This window comes from Acanthochromis polyacanthus, chromosome 11, assembly GCF_021347895.1.
Source record: "Acanthochromis polyacanthus isolate Apoly-LR-REF ecotype Palm Island chromosome 11, KAUST_Apoly_ChrSc, whole genome shotgun sequence".
Lineage (NCBI taxonomy): Eukaryota > Metazoa > Chordata > Actinopteri > Pomacentridae > Acanthochromis > Acanthochromis polyacanthus.
Genome location: NC_067123.1, coordinates 41,108,469 through 41,123,675, shown reverse-complemented (window position 1 = coordinate 41,123,675; position 15,207 = coordinate 41,108,469). Strand labels below are relative to the sequence as shown.

General features: G+C 42.7%; 1 protein-coding gene across 2 annotated transcripts in view; it reads left to right on the top strand.

Annotated features, from left to right (window-relative positions):
- Positions 1-317: 317 nt before the first annotated feature.
- LOC110965025 (glutamate receptor ionotropic, kainate 5-like) overlaps positions 318-15,207 on the top strand; it is a 310,421-nt gene continuing 295,531 nt past the window's right edge. Inside the window, exon 1 of one of the 2 annotated variants that reach the window (XM_051956156.1) lies at positions 318-1,134. The gene's annotated coding sequence lies outside the window, so the exon portion shown is untranslated. The remainder of the gene's footprint in view (positions 1,135-15,207) is intronic. The other variant, XM_051956157.1, reaches the window with a different exon arrangement.

Below are 15,207 nucleotides of genomic sequence, written 5' to 3'. Positions count from 1 at the left end.
TATCCTTGGCAGAGGTCTGCACTCTCTGAGTGCTTTTCTATTTTTGGTATATTTGTAAAGATGTGCAGAAAAAAGCAAATTTGATGAAACCATGATTTTTGGCTTAGATTTGGTTCATCATTCAGGGAGCACCGGGAAGCTGAAGATAAAATGATTGTTTTTGTGTTCCTTTTTGACACGCCTTCCAGAACTGCCAACAGGTTTCTCAGTTTAGAGCAAACCCAAATAATAAACTGTAAATGAATAAACAACCACGGCGTTCGAACAGCAGCAGGTAAAGAAGCCTCAACGTAACTCTGTAGGAACACGAAGCACGACACGACCGGATTAAAACCAGAACATGTCGCTGGGATGATATCAGCGACGGAAATCAAATCAAAACCTCCAACTCCTGACCTTCACTCCCGATCCTCCACATCAAGCTTTCACTGAGAGGAGAAAAGAGTCAGAGACGAGGGAGCTGGAGAGGAGAGAGAGGTAGGAGGGGGATGGAGAGAGTGAGATAGAGAGAGGGAGTGAATAGAGTGAATGCAGTCCAGCCTCTGCTGTGGAGCAGCAGCAGTCAGTCCGACTCTGAAGGACACCGAGAGAGGAGAGACTCCAGCAGCCGGCTGCACGGTGGAGGAATAATAACCGCAATAAAAAGAAGCAGAAGAGGAGGAGAAGCGCTGGTTGTGTGTCTTTCATTCATTCTGTCTCTGAGCTGCGACCAGCTGGATAAAAGGACAAACAGCAGCAGGAGGTGAACAGAGGAGGAGGTGTTGGAGGTTTCTGCTCTCGTACCGCCGGCCTCAGGAGCCTCACAGCTCTCGGTGTCGCTGCGACAGCGCTCGGGCAGCTGTGTGTGTGTTTGCTGGTGTGTGTGTGTTTGCTGGTGTGTGTGTGTTTGCTGGTGTGTGTTTCACCGTCAGCAGCTCCGTCTGGATTTGGAGTAAACCGGGGATTTCTCATCAGCAGGAGTTGTTCGCTGGTGTTGTCTGTTGCAGCTTCTTTTTTCTGACGTCTCGGTGGGTCGGTGGAGGGACTACCGCTCTGCTCCTCTCTCCTCCTTTCCCTCCTTGCTGCTCTCCTCCTCTGCTGTCGCTGCCGGGACTCGTCTGGTCGGTGGGCTCAGAGCGGGGAGCAGATAGATGGGTGAGTGTTCGACTGGGAGGGCAGCTGCTCTTTTCTTTCTGCTGCTCTTACCCTTTTTCCTCATCTATTCTTCTTTCATTTCATTTGTACTCACTTCTCCTCCTCCATCCATCAGTCCCTCCATCTCCTCGCAGTTTTCAGGTGAACCATCCGTCAGACGTGGCGCTCATTTACCGCCACTCACCTTCCTCGCTTCTTGTCGTTTTCCCCCACATTTCTGGTCTTCCTCTTCCTCCGTTCCTGCAGCCATCACTCATCTGCACCGTCAGGTACACACACACATCCATGCACTGTCAGGTACACACACACACACACACACATCTGTGCACGGGAACCTGGAAGTCATCGATACTCCGTCGCCTCAAGCCGAGAGCCACTGGGACTGACAGAAAATCGACAATCGGGGGTTGAACCCTGATATCCCTCCATCCATCTCTTCATCCATCATTCCCCTGCCTCCTCACCCTCTCCAACACACACTAACACACTCTCACACCTCCTCCTCACCCATCATCCACCCCTACAATTCTGGACAACACAGGATAATGCATCCATGATCCTCACACACGCACAGGTGCACACTAGTATGTATGTATGCTGAACGTGCACTCACACTCACACACACTCAGACACCAGCCGCTTGTTTGCATCAGTCTGATAAACAGTTGTGTTTCTAGTCAGGTTGTGTGTTAACAGCCGAACATCATCAACAAACCTGATCTCTGGTGTACACACACACACACACACACACACACACATACGTGCACTCGTTTAGACAGCAGGCGGGAAGTTGATTCATTCTGGTGATAAATTATTCATCAGATGAAAAGCGCTCGCATCCTAAAGCGTCTCATGTGGTCCAATTTGCAGGGAAATGTTTGTTAATTGTTGGATGTGGAAACAGGAGCCTGATTGTTGACGTCGTCGGCTCGTGTTGTCTTGTCTTCCTGCTCCACTGCTGAGTCCAGGTGAAGGAGCTTTTTCTCGTAGCTATTCTGAGAAACTGTTGCTGAAGGTGGTGAAAGATCTCCAACATGTGGTCTGTCAGTGCTGAACTGAGAGAAATGTTCAAGTTCCGTGTTTTAAACGTGTGGAAAAGTCTCTGGAAGACCAGATCTGCTGCCAAACGTTTGTGTCCAGCACAGTGAGGTTAAAAAATGTAAGTTTTGGTTGTTTTCTTCAGAAATACAGCTCGATAAAAGCATTTCAGCGTGTCTGCACGCAGTAAGAAAGTCTTACAATGTGTTAAAGATCCCATATTCTGCTTTTAAGGAGTGCTCTAGAGCTGCTTTTCTGTGAGGGTAAAAGGTGTGGACGCTTTAAAGCCCAGAGGGAGTTCTTCTCCCTACAGAAAACTCTGCTCACCTGTCTGAAACACCTTGTTTGAAGCCCAGGCTTTACTTCTGTCTGCATCATCATGGAACACATCTGCATGAAGCCGATCTAACAGCTGGTTCTGACCAAAACTAAGAATGAGCAGCATTGCTAAACATTGTTAACCACACCTGACGTACGTCAGCGGGGTTACTGCGATCGCTTCGGTATCTGGCTGGCTGGGTAAGTATGTATGTATGTGGGTGGGTGGGTATGTCCGGTCAGATATCTCTGCAAGTGCTGAAGTCAGGATAATCATACTTGGCACTGAAGATCAGTCTAAGGTCCCCTGCTCAGTTGTGGAGTTAGAGGTCAGCAGATCAAGTAGGAAGGGAGATACGTAGGATGATCAAAATTGAAAGCTACATGTAACGGTAGGGGCTGCACAGTGGCAGCCAGTAGATGGCGTGGTTCTGCCATCAACTGAGGGCTTGTCTAGTTCCCTTACGAGAGGTGCTTTTTTTTAAGAGCTACATGTCTTACCTTTAGTCTGTGGTTACTCACCAATGTTACCTGACGAGCTGACCAATCGGAGGAGACTGAGCTTTTCATAAGTTAATTTAAAAATGCAGGAGCTAAAACAGTGCTTCAGACACAGAATAAAGGATTAGTAATGTATAGTATGAGCAAAATGTGTGTTTCTGGTACATTAAAGGCTGTAAATATATTCTAATAGCTCAGAATATAAAATGTTAAAGCTACAAATGTATCTACTATGGGATTTTTAGAACAATCTTAAGCCAAATATCGCTTACTAGCATCTCCTGTTGCTTTAAACCACATCTTTGTCATTATCAGTGAAATATCACATGGCATCAGTAAAGCTTGTGTGTTTGATGCGTCAGCGAGGTCCAACAAATCACGTCCTTTTATCAGCCACACCTCCTCACACTGCCCTTCTCAAGTGGAAAATTTCCACATTGCGCACCTTCAGATTTTTCTAATAAGGATGGAGACGTGGAAAACTGTTAGAACAGGAGCTCCTAGCAGCAGCAATTCAGATCTTTATAGATTCATCCCAGTGATCACCGTGGTAACCGGGTTATGAATGATTCAGGGCGTGAAATGAAAACTAGCTGCTGAAATGCAACTATTCAGTAAAATGCTGTTGTAAGTGGAGTAAACGATGGCAAACTTCTTCTACTCTAGTTCTGTGATAGACGTGTTTACGATATGCTGCCCCCTGCAGGTTGGGAGCAGACGGCGGGTAAAGCCACACATTCTCTCGACCAGAGTTCTAAGAGTCTCATTTCCGTGCATCACGTTCGTGCAGAAAGCAAAAGCCCTCCTTTAGAAACCTGAGACTGAAACGTGCTGCTGTGTTGGTGCTTTGCAGAGCTTTCAGATCCATGTCTACCTGTTGAGGCCATCTGCTGCCACTCGTGGGCAAAAATATGTGAAACAACCAGAAATGTGGGTGTGTCCTTATTCATATCTGTTGTTGTAGGACTGGGTGATGTTAAAACTTCATTATACAGTGAGACAAACCAGGATGAAACCACTGTACTACTGAGATTTAAATCCAGACTGACTGACCTGAACCAGAGATCACTCAATGGAATCCCTGCAGTGTTCTCCACGTCCACCCCATCATCACTCAGCTGCTGGGCATCAGTCACATTTCTATTGTATCTGCAGTCAGAAGTAGTACTGATGTGAACTTTGCTGTGGGTCAGTCTCTTTCCAGTCCAAGTCAATATTTAAATTACTGTTTCAGTTCATTGGTAAGCATAATTGAGAGGAGACTTGTTACTACTTTTGAGCTTTTTCAGAATCTGTTCTTGTCTTGTTTTGACAAAACAAACTAAAACCTACTAAATGAACTATAGCCTTGCTTTGGACAAAATAATTGTCCTATAAACAAGCTAAATGTGTAGACGTAGATGAACAACCGCTACATGACAGGACATGAATCTGTTTTAGTCCAAATGCTACTTTAAAGAAGTTACAGCAAATGCTAGCTGTTTGCTAGCAAAGCTGTTTTGATCTTGCTCTAGTTTTTGCAATTAAACTGAATTAATTTAGTGAAAACCAGCATACGCTCACATAAACGATAAAGGCTAACCGTACTTGCTCCAGATAGTAGCAGCTATGTAGCCTTGCTTTGGCTAAAACATCTGCATTATAAACAAGCTAAGTGTGTGGGGTCATAGTGGAGAATTGGATTAAGTAAAATGCTGCTAAGCCATTACATGATATGACACAAATCTGTTTCAGTCCAAACGCTGCTGGTTGAGTCCATGTTTGAGAGCAGTTAGCTTGTAGCTAACATTAGCTGTGATTCTGCAGGAAGCCGTTTTATTCTTGCTCTAGTTTTGGCAATAGAACTGAATGAAAGTCTCCTAAATTCAACAGTACTAAAAATACAAGCTAGGAGCGAGGTGTGAAGCCTTTTTTAGCAACGTGCTGGCTACAACATGTGCAACGTAAACCAGCTAAACATGCAGACAGAGTGGAGAAGTGGATTAAAATGAAGGAGCATCAGCTGCCATCTCCTGAACTTCAAAGGCAAACTGAAGCTAATATTAGCTTTAAAAAAAGAAAAGCCAGCCTGTTCCTAATTGGTTTAAAGTGTATGAGAAGCACTTGTTGCTGGATGCTCTACAGAACGTCACTGTCATTGAAAACCAGCTCTGCTCTGACCTCTGACGGCTCTTATAGTGTAGCTGTGACAGCGTTGGTGTTGTTGTCAGGTTAGTGTTGTTGTCAGGTTGTGTATCAGGTTTTTGTTGTGTTGTGTATCAGGTGCACAGCGGCGCTTCCTTCCCGTGTTTGAGTGATGAGACGAAGAGCAATCGGATGTGAGCGTGGTGGGTGGAAAGACAATGAGCGGGGCCGGGGTGAGCGTTTGCAGGTTTGATGTGTGCATGCTTTATTCCACAGTGCGTTATCCTGCTGCTGTCACTGCGGGTGACAGCGCCGGTTGATGGAGTCGACGTTTGTTCTACTGCGACGACACGCTGCAGGCATGTGTGTGTCCAACACCAGCCTTTACGTAGAAGTGTGCACACCTCCTACACATCTGTGTGTTATTTTATGTGTTTCTGAGTGCGTATTCAGCGCGAGGCTGCAGGCGACGTGAACAGGAATCTAGTGTTTCATATCGCTGCGATGGGAGTTTGCTGCAACCTGCACACACATCTGCAGCACCTTTTCACACCCAAACACACCGTGACTCAACGACAGGGATCCACAGAACCAGCAGCCGGGTGTGTTTTCAGCTCGGCTGCAAAGAGGAGCAGACACTGAAGAGATGATCGATTATTCGTCGCTCACATTCACCTCCATCAGGGGGAATGATTAAGATGATCAATTCTATTCTGGGTCATTTAACTCTCCTACAGACAATGTAATGATTGAAACTGTACACCGGCTGCTGTGTTTTACAACAGCCTCAACATTGTGGCCTTTTAATCAGCTTTCTCTGACTGCTGTCCACTCTCTGGAAGCTTTTTCATTCACAGAAGTGCTTTTCAGAGCTCTGCTTTGTGATGCCGTGTCTTTTATCGTAATACTCCTTATGGCTTTCATGGAAAGAACTGAGGCCTTTGAGAGTCTACAGGTCCTGACTAGTCTGAAAAAGCATTAAATTAGAGGTAAAACGTCCTCTTGACTCATTACTTACTTGCTTTTATGATTATGAGTCTGGTGTTTGTGTCAGTATGACTGATACTGAAATGTGGATTTTGACAGTAACCTAAATTAACTTGAGTGAATTCATTACTTCTTAACACATACATCAGCTTTCTGTCACCAGTATGGCTTCAGGTGACACTAATTACATTTATTATAATGAATTATGGCCACATACAGCTGTGAAGTACTGAAAATAATCTGATGTAAATGTCAATAAATTCAGGTTTTTAAGAACAGCTAGCAGGCCTACATTACTCTGATTTATTCATTTATCTGCACCAGCATGGAAACATTATTAAATTGGCTTCTGTGTAGTTTTATAAAGGCCGTAAACAGGCTGAATTACTGCAGGAGAACACAAAATTAATCTGATTATTGGACTTTGTGTCAAACAGCAGTAAACATTTTGATGAGTTTTGTCCACAGAATCACATTTAATAACGCAGTTACCGGGTGGAAATGTGAGTCTGTTTTCTTATAAACCACATCTAGACCTATAAAAACACTGAACATTAAGTTTCCTGGACTATAAGGTGCTGGACATATTGTAATATTTTAGTGGATGTAAAAGTATTTGTGCTTCATCGTCTTTCTAAAATGTGGGCAGCATGGAGTCACATCAGCTGGTCTTTACTAAACCTGGCTCTGGTTTCTAAGTCTTTGTTAGAATCGGTCTTAAAAGTAGATCAATCAAACTTATAAGTCTTAAGTCCATCTGGTCTTCCTAAATCATCCTTTACAATTTGCAGCAACTATGGATAATCAAAGAAAAGATATTTTCCCTGACATTAAACTGAGCTGTAGGGATCTCCAGACTGATGAGTGGTGTCAGACAGATGGCAGTTCAGGTTCAACATATAGCTTTGGAAATAATTACTACACCACTGGAATCATCATTTTCTTCATCTCCCTTTGTGTTTTTTGGTGGATCCATACTCTTTTTTTTCTTATTACGGTTGTTAAAATGCCTCTCTCTCTCTTTGTTCAGCACCAAGTCCGTTGTTTTCTCAACATCTCACCTTCCTTTTCTTGTAGGCATTGTTTGAAAAGACAATGTTAGGGTTTGAAATCTGTTGACTTTACAAACACGTTAAGCACAAAATAATGGTGACTCGTAGATGTTTTTAACGTCTTTAGAATATGCTGCCATTATTTAGCCACCATGATGGCATTAAATGTAAAAGGCCTGTTGTCTGGACTTTGTTCAGAGCACTAAAGGTGTAGATGACATCTTTAAGTCTCCTTTCAAACCAAGTAAATCACTGGAACAGACATCTTCAATTCAATTTTATTTATATAGCGCCAATTACAGGTCAAATTGTCTCAAGATGCTTTAGAGAACCCATATGAACCCCCAGAGCAGCCTTAAGGCGACGGTGGCAAGATAAACAGCCTTTTAACGGGGAAGAAACCCAACATCCTGAACTGTATTAGGTAATATATGACGCTGTTTAACATGTACTTATAATGCAGTAGATCCACACCTTGGGGGTAAATAGTGATTGTTCATCTGCTTGGTTTCACCAATTAGCTACGTTTATGGACTGAAGGTGTGTCCATACAATCCTTCAGTGTCTTGCTTCCCATTCTGGCTGTGTTGTGGTGCGTTTCCAGCTGTATTGTGGTACATCGACCTGGAGTTGCCTGCAGCTGAAGGCAGCAGACTTGACTTCTACTTTATCCAAATGAGGCGTTGGGAGTGGAGGTCTGACGCCTCGTGAAACTTTCGTAAAACATTTAAACTAGTACAGGATCAAATACGTGGCGTGAGTTTACCTGGAAGAATATAAGATTTTTTGTTATACCCATTCAGAAGCGACATATGGGTATTGACGATGCATATTGGAGACTCTGCAGGGCCAGGGGGGCTAATCACTTTCATATCTTCTGGGAGTGCAGAATAATTAAGAAATATTGTGTAGAGATTCACAAAAATATTATGTCGATATTTGGTGTGAATATTCCATTTACTTGTGAAAGTATGTACCTTGGTGGTGTATTTTTTTGAAAACTGGAGTTGTAACAATAAGATATTACTGTTGATACTATTGGTAGTGAGCAAAAATCTGTTAGTAGGAAATGGTTAACAGTGGAGCCACCCACCATTGAGGAATGGATTGAAATTGTTCACCAAATCTACATTATGGAAAAATTATCCTTCTCCCTCAAATTACAAAAAGATAAGTTTTATAGAATTTGGTTGGAATGGACTGAGTACGTAAAACCTTTAAGATCTGATTTTAGCTGCTCTTACCTTATGTGATAATGTGCCTGCGTCTTGTCTTTTAATGTAATTTGTGTGTAATCATGAGAATGCAGGTCTTTGATGTATGATCTCTGGAATTCTAAAGGAACATCTCTCTTCTCTCCTGGGTTTGGAGTTTGACTTATATTGTTTATATAAAAAAAACAAAACAGGAAGGCATATCCTGAAAGACTTTGAAGTATGCGAAAATTGTCCTTAACTTCAGGACGAACGGAAGCTATTTTTGAAAGGACATTGAACACAAAGTGAAACAAGGACAATTTACGACTGTTAAACTGTAAAGTAATGTCTTGCATTCCTAATAAAAAGACAATTTAAAAAAAAAAAGTAAACTAGTCATTGTTGAACTAAAATGAGGACTGAAGATCCAAGTGGGCAATATTTAGATGTGGTGCATTTCTATGTGGGAAGAACGCCCATGTCTGTGGACACACACCATAACACCTGGAGGAGATGATGTCTCTCCAGAGATGGACATTGTTCGTTTACGTGTCTTTAGTTTTGTTTCCTGTGTTGTCTAGATTTTAGACTTTATGATGCGACTGGTGTAGGTATCAAGTAATTGTTCAGAGAACACCTAGGCACTTAATGTGACTCCACCTTAGAGGTAGAATAAGTCAGGTGGTCCAAAACCCTCGATATCTCTAGCCAGACTCTTTTCCTCTGTTGTTCCCAAATGGTGGAACAATCTACCAAACTCTGTGCGTTCTGCTGAGTCCCTTTCTACTTTTAAGAGACAATTGAAGACTCAATTGTTCAGAGAACACCTAGGCACTTAATCTGACTCCACCTTAGGGGTAGAATAAGTCAGGTGGTCCAAAACCCAGCACTTATTTAGCGCTGACAAAGTATTTAAAAAAAAAAGGAGGGGTTGGGGGGGGGGGGGGGGGGGTTGGCAATTCTTCTGCAACTTGATGGCAACACCTTTGACCAATCGCACTTGAAGCACTTTTTGCACTTTTTGCTCTTACTACAGGTTTTTCCTTATGTCTGAATTCTTGCTTGTGTTGTACGTCGCTTTGGACAAAAGCGTCTGCTAAATGAAATTGTAGAATTGTAGAAGTAGAATATCAAGTTATGTTGGACTTATCCTTTGAAAAGACATTAAACTGAATACTTGTTGTTCTGGAAGGAGCTCTCTTTCTTTCTTATGACCAGGTGTCAGCTCTGTTGGTGCAAACCGGAGCCCAGAGGGTCAGCTGGTCTTTGGTTGGGAGGGACAGACTGCAAAGACAATGACTGACAACACAAAATGACTTTTTTGACTGAAAATCTACCAGTGAACAGAAAAGCAGCTAAACAACTGCTTGATGACTGAATGACTACTCTGTGAATGGACTTCATTTGTTTGCAAGGTGTTATTAAGTCAGGTTTGATTTCTTGATTGAACAAACAAGTCGCAGCAGGAGTTTAGGATTCAGAGGTTATGGCTATTGCCAGTAATAAAGATTTGTACTAAAGCAGACTGGGTACATACTGAGCTCTAAGAAAAATGTGTTTCAGCACTGATTGGTTTATTTTACATGAACTGATGGTGAGCACAGATGTAAAGGCTCACACTCAGTACATCCTGTGCCCGATCATTCATCCTGCATTGGATGAAAATGTTGTAACACTTTTAGACACAAAGGCAGCAAGAAAGACGCTAATAGAGACACCGAGAGGTAAAAGGAGAGAGAGGAAGGCCGAGAGACGGAGAGAATGACAGCGATTGTGTCCTTGGGTGGAAGGAAACCTGCAGTAACGGGAAGACAGGGCGATAAAACCGCTGAGAAAACTGATTTGAAAAGAAATTTCACAACAGGCTGTTGACTGAACGCCGTCCAACCGGATCAGGAGCTTCTTGTCTCTGTGACTTTCAGTTTATTAACCTCCATGATGCCAGCAGCCATACATCAGGCCTCAGCCGGAGCAGGGACGAGCATTCATCATGTCCTACACGCCAGACGACATGGGTTAGAAACTCCATCACCGCCGTCTGAAAAGCGATTGGAGCAGAGGGTATGGCTGTCGTTGGGAGATGTCAGGATTCGTGCTTTTATGTTGTAATTAAAGCGTTGTGTGGGCGGCCGCTTTACGAAGGGAACGTGTAGAAGATGATTGGTGGCACCCGGGGAGATAAAATGCTGCATTTTAATTAGAGCCTGTCACCTTTCAGTCAAAGTGGATGGATGGAACAAGAAAATCATTTCAGAATGCCAGAGCTGACAAAAGCCTGATGCCATGCAGAGACAACAAAGAACAGCAGCTGGGATTAAACCCTGAACGTTGAGGAGCATACAGGTGTTCCACTTCTTCATCAAACTGTTTAGTCAGACGGCCTGTAGAGCGGCTCACTTCAGATTCAGGCTGCGTTCAGATTATGTTCAAGGACAGTCGTTATTTAAAAGGATAAAAATATCATTCTTTGTTCTGCTTCTTTCCTGAAATATCACTTCCCATCAACCCTGAATATTAACAGGATTAAAGTACAACACTGGACTGTGGTTAGTTCACTGTCTCTAATAGTAGCAGGAAAATGGAGTGTCTGTGGTTAGTTCACTGTCTCTAACAAAATCAGGAAAGTGTAGAGTCTATGGTTAGTTCAATGTCAGAAATAACAGCAGGAAAGCAGAGCGTCTGGTTAGGTATGTACCATCACAGGTTGTTTGTTTTGTTGTTGCGTTCACGTTTCACTGCGTCCCAACAAGTCAGTCAATACCAACAAGTTTCTAACGAGGACAGGAAGCAGAGACCTCCGACCGTCAGGGAGCAGCTCAGACTGGAAATCTGTGCATCTCTGCAAAAAAAGAAAAGAAAGAAAAAGGAATTAGGGTAGAGCTAAATTTGGCTCTGGTGTAACAGATCAGAGTCAGTCGGTCAGTAGAGCAAAGATTTTCAGATCATCAGAACCAAACAAACAAACAGGAGGAGAACACTGATGTGAACACAGAAAACTACAGCTTCCCCTCAGCTCCTTTTATCAGAAGCATCTGGACAATATATTTCTCTCTGCTCATCTTTAGATTAATACCAGCCTGTCTTATCTGAAGAGAACAAATTAATAAATAGTCTTTGATAGGGAGGAGGACAGAGAACAATAAAACTGATGATAATCTGTGTTTAACTCAGACCTTCCATCTGAACACGCAGACAGGATTTACACGTTTTTAAACTCAGTCTAACTTCAGTTTACTACAACTGCCAATTAAAACCGATAGAAATGACACTATAAATGTCTAAAAATCCACATGTTGTTTCAGTTATTATCAGTAATCCAGTACACACACTTAATAGCAATTAGCCTTAAACACAGATACTTCTCCTTGCAGGATCAGCTCCTCTTTCCAGATGTACGGATAAATCAGCCACAGCATTAGAAGCCCTGACAGGTCGAGGGAATAACTCTGATTATCTTGTTCCATTGGCACCTGTCAGTCATCGTCAGGCAGCAGGTGAACAGTCAGTTCTTAGAAGCAGATAAAAAAGGCTTTGACGAGCTGTGATGATGGAACACCTTCATGTAGAAGTTGTTCTGACTCCTCATGCTGACAGTTCAACCAAACATGTTCATACTGAAGGTAAATTCTGATTTATAGTGATGCTTTCTTTCACCAAAAGGCTGGAAATTACATAAACAAGAGACAAAAGAATACAAAGGCACTGTGTTGGAGATGCTATAATAAGTCTGATCTATTTCAATGTTTTTTTAAATTAAATTTAGAAAAATATTGTATTGTCCAAAGCCGTTGGTATTACAGGAGGTCCTACGGTTCTACGGAAGTCGATTTTCACCGAAAGTCTGAACTCCAGTGAAAATGTCAACAAATCCGTTCACGATATCCATCAGTTCTTCATTAAGTCATGAATACCAACGACTTTCATGCATGTATGAATCATTTTACTAGAAGATAACAGAATATGTTGACCTGTTTTTACAACCTGACCCATGTTGGTCGGTGTTTCTGTTCCCAGCGTTTTATTCTGTCTAATTTCACTTCCATGGAGACGCTTTCCTTTCCTTCCAGCATCAGAAGAGTCTGACTTACGCTGGGAGCCATAATGAAGGTAAAAAGTTAGTGAATGTAGACAATCCAAGGTGGAGTAGAACCAGAGAATGGAGACAAAGCCGTCTGATAGCGCCGTGTGACAACGTATTCATCCACTCTGCTCATCAACTAGTTCCATGTAACCAGTTCTGATGTAACGATGAAACGCTGTAGGTCGAGGACGTCGTAAACTGAGGACCTCCTGTAGCTGAACTTGTCACAAATCTTGAGAAAATGGATTCCAAATGATTGACAGCATTCTAACACACCAGAAACTGAAAATAGCTGATTCAGTAGTCCCCAGTCAGCTGTTTTCAGAATACAAATACAGAAACTGTTTGACCGATGTAGAGACAAATAAAGGCTTCATCACTTGTTACTGAGGAAGACTATGGATACTCTTGGACATGGTGTTCCCGGTATGTACACAAAAAACCCAAACCATTGGTGAGTTGATCATTAACATCTGGAACACAATGTCTCACTGCATTTCCAGTCAGTTCATGGAAAGAAACCTGTTGAGGAAACTAAAAAATCATCTGATCAGCTAATAACTGCTGCAGACCGTGAACAGCTTCATGGCTGCACAACAGCGCTTCCTGCCACACAGCAAACATCGCTCAGGGACGGTTTTATGACGATAACAAAGAGTTCAAGGTGTTGACTTGGCCACCAAATCCTCCAGATTTCTATCTAAATTAGCATCTCCTCACAGCTCCCAGGACTTCCAGGCGTGCTGAGAGAGGCTGCAGCCCACAGAGAGCAGTCACTTTCTAATCTTAATTACTTCGTTTCTTCTTCTTCATAATGAACGTTGCTTTATCGTTTTCAGAGGAACCCAGGAGCCTGTTTCAGTCAGAATACAACCGTCATAAAGCACCACACGCCACAGGTGATGTTATGCAATGATCGACTGCTGCAGTAAAGCAGCAGATTTCCTGCCGGTGTGAGTCAGCCCGGTGTGATGGAGACGTATGAAAACCAGCAGACACAATCATCTGCCTCCTGTTTGTTAACCAGCTCAGCTCCTCATCGACGCTGTTTGGATATTAATGATAATTCCAGTGCAGGTTTCAGAGCTCACTTTGTTCTGATATAATGAAGCACAGAAATCACAATCATTTCAAACAGCGGCAGCTCAAATTGCTCTGTAATTATTATTCGGTTTCTTTAGTGGGCGTCTTTACCTCTGTCAGCTCACACTTTCTCCTCTAGTCACGTCTCCTCAATGATATTTGATTTGGAGTCATCATTTCTGTGAATCAAGCTCTGTGTTCAACCAGTGAGCTGAATTAAATGTTAAATGCTCGATCTTTCATGACGGTAGCCTTAAAGCCAATAGATGGTTTCATCTTTATGTCAAAAACTCAGAAGAACTTGGTGCTGTGGATCGCATATGCAGATCTAGAAAACGTCTGTGGCGCTTCCTACGGTCAGTTTTCCGGTGCTTTCCTCCTTCCAAGCAATGTCTTATGGTTCATCGTGTGAGATCTTGAGGTGTTCCCAGGCCAGATGAGATACAGAATCCCTCCAGAGATATCTGGGTCTGCTCGTTCCAGTCTGGTCTCCTAAGGAAGGCACCCAGGAGACACCCCAACCAGATGACACCAGTTAGCTCCTTGCAGCTCTCCTCAGAGTTCTTCAAACTATCTCTACTGCTCCTCACACTTCCAGAGTTTTCAAAGCCCAACAGATCTGGAATCTGGTTGTACGTATAGAAGAACACCACAGTCTTGGGCAGGAGTTCAGAATAAAGGCGAATCAGACATTTCAAGATATTATGAAGGTTACAGCCTGTCCTCAAACGAAAAACGACCACATAGGTCGTCTGTACACGTCCGTATTACGACCCAGTGTTACGACCCAGTGTTACGTTTTGACGTATGCGACCTCTGGCGGTTGAGTAAATATCGACACTCTGGAGTCGCAGGTGAAACGTCATCATGAACAAACTTTTATCTAACACTATCCCTGTCACTATCCCTAACCCTAACCTTAACCATAACCCTAAAAACGTGTTGGGAAAGTGAGAAAAAAGCCGTTTTGCGAATTAAATCCCGTAATGTGTTCGTTTTCCCCGTAGGGGCGCAAACGTTCATACGACCGCATAGGTCGTATTCCGGTGCACGGTGCAAACGACCGATGCGGTCGTATGAATTTGAGGACTTGTTGGAAGGTTATGTTGTCAGAGGGACCTCCTGAGACCTCATGGAGAAGCAGATGGAAACAAAATGGAGACTGTGTGTACTTTATAGTATGAAAAGACAAATGTTAGACAAATCTGGATAAGAAAATGGTTTGAAAGATCGAGTCAACACGGATTTCTTTATATTTTCACCCTCAGAGCGACCTCTTATGTGGTAAACTGTTGTCAGACTCCTACAGACATGATACTCGGTGAGGACACAGGTGGAAGAGCTTCCAGTAGATCCAAGTGATTGAAAGTTTCCTGCACAGAACAAATTTTTAAGTATTTCCTTTTAGAAATGGAAAAAAGTGTAAAATGTTCAAGCAGTGGTGGTGTCGAGGCTCCAGGAAGTTCCTCTAAGTGTTTAAGGATTTATCCATATTTTGTACTGTAAATGCAGACTTTAGTTGACATTTCACCAACGTTTGAAGCCTCTAACTGTAGAATTTGAAGTGCAGTGAGTTTGATGTGGACACATTCGTAAAACCACTAAATGGTCCAGTAGTGTCATTTTAGTCATCCTGATTTTACCTCATAAAATAAAACATGATTTATTTGTTATTTATATGTGTACCACAAGC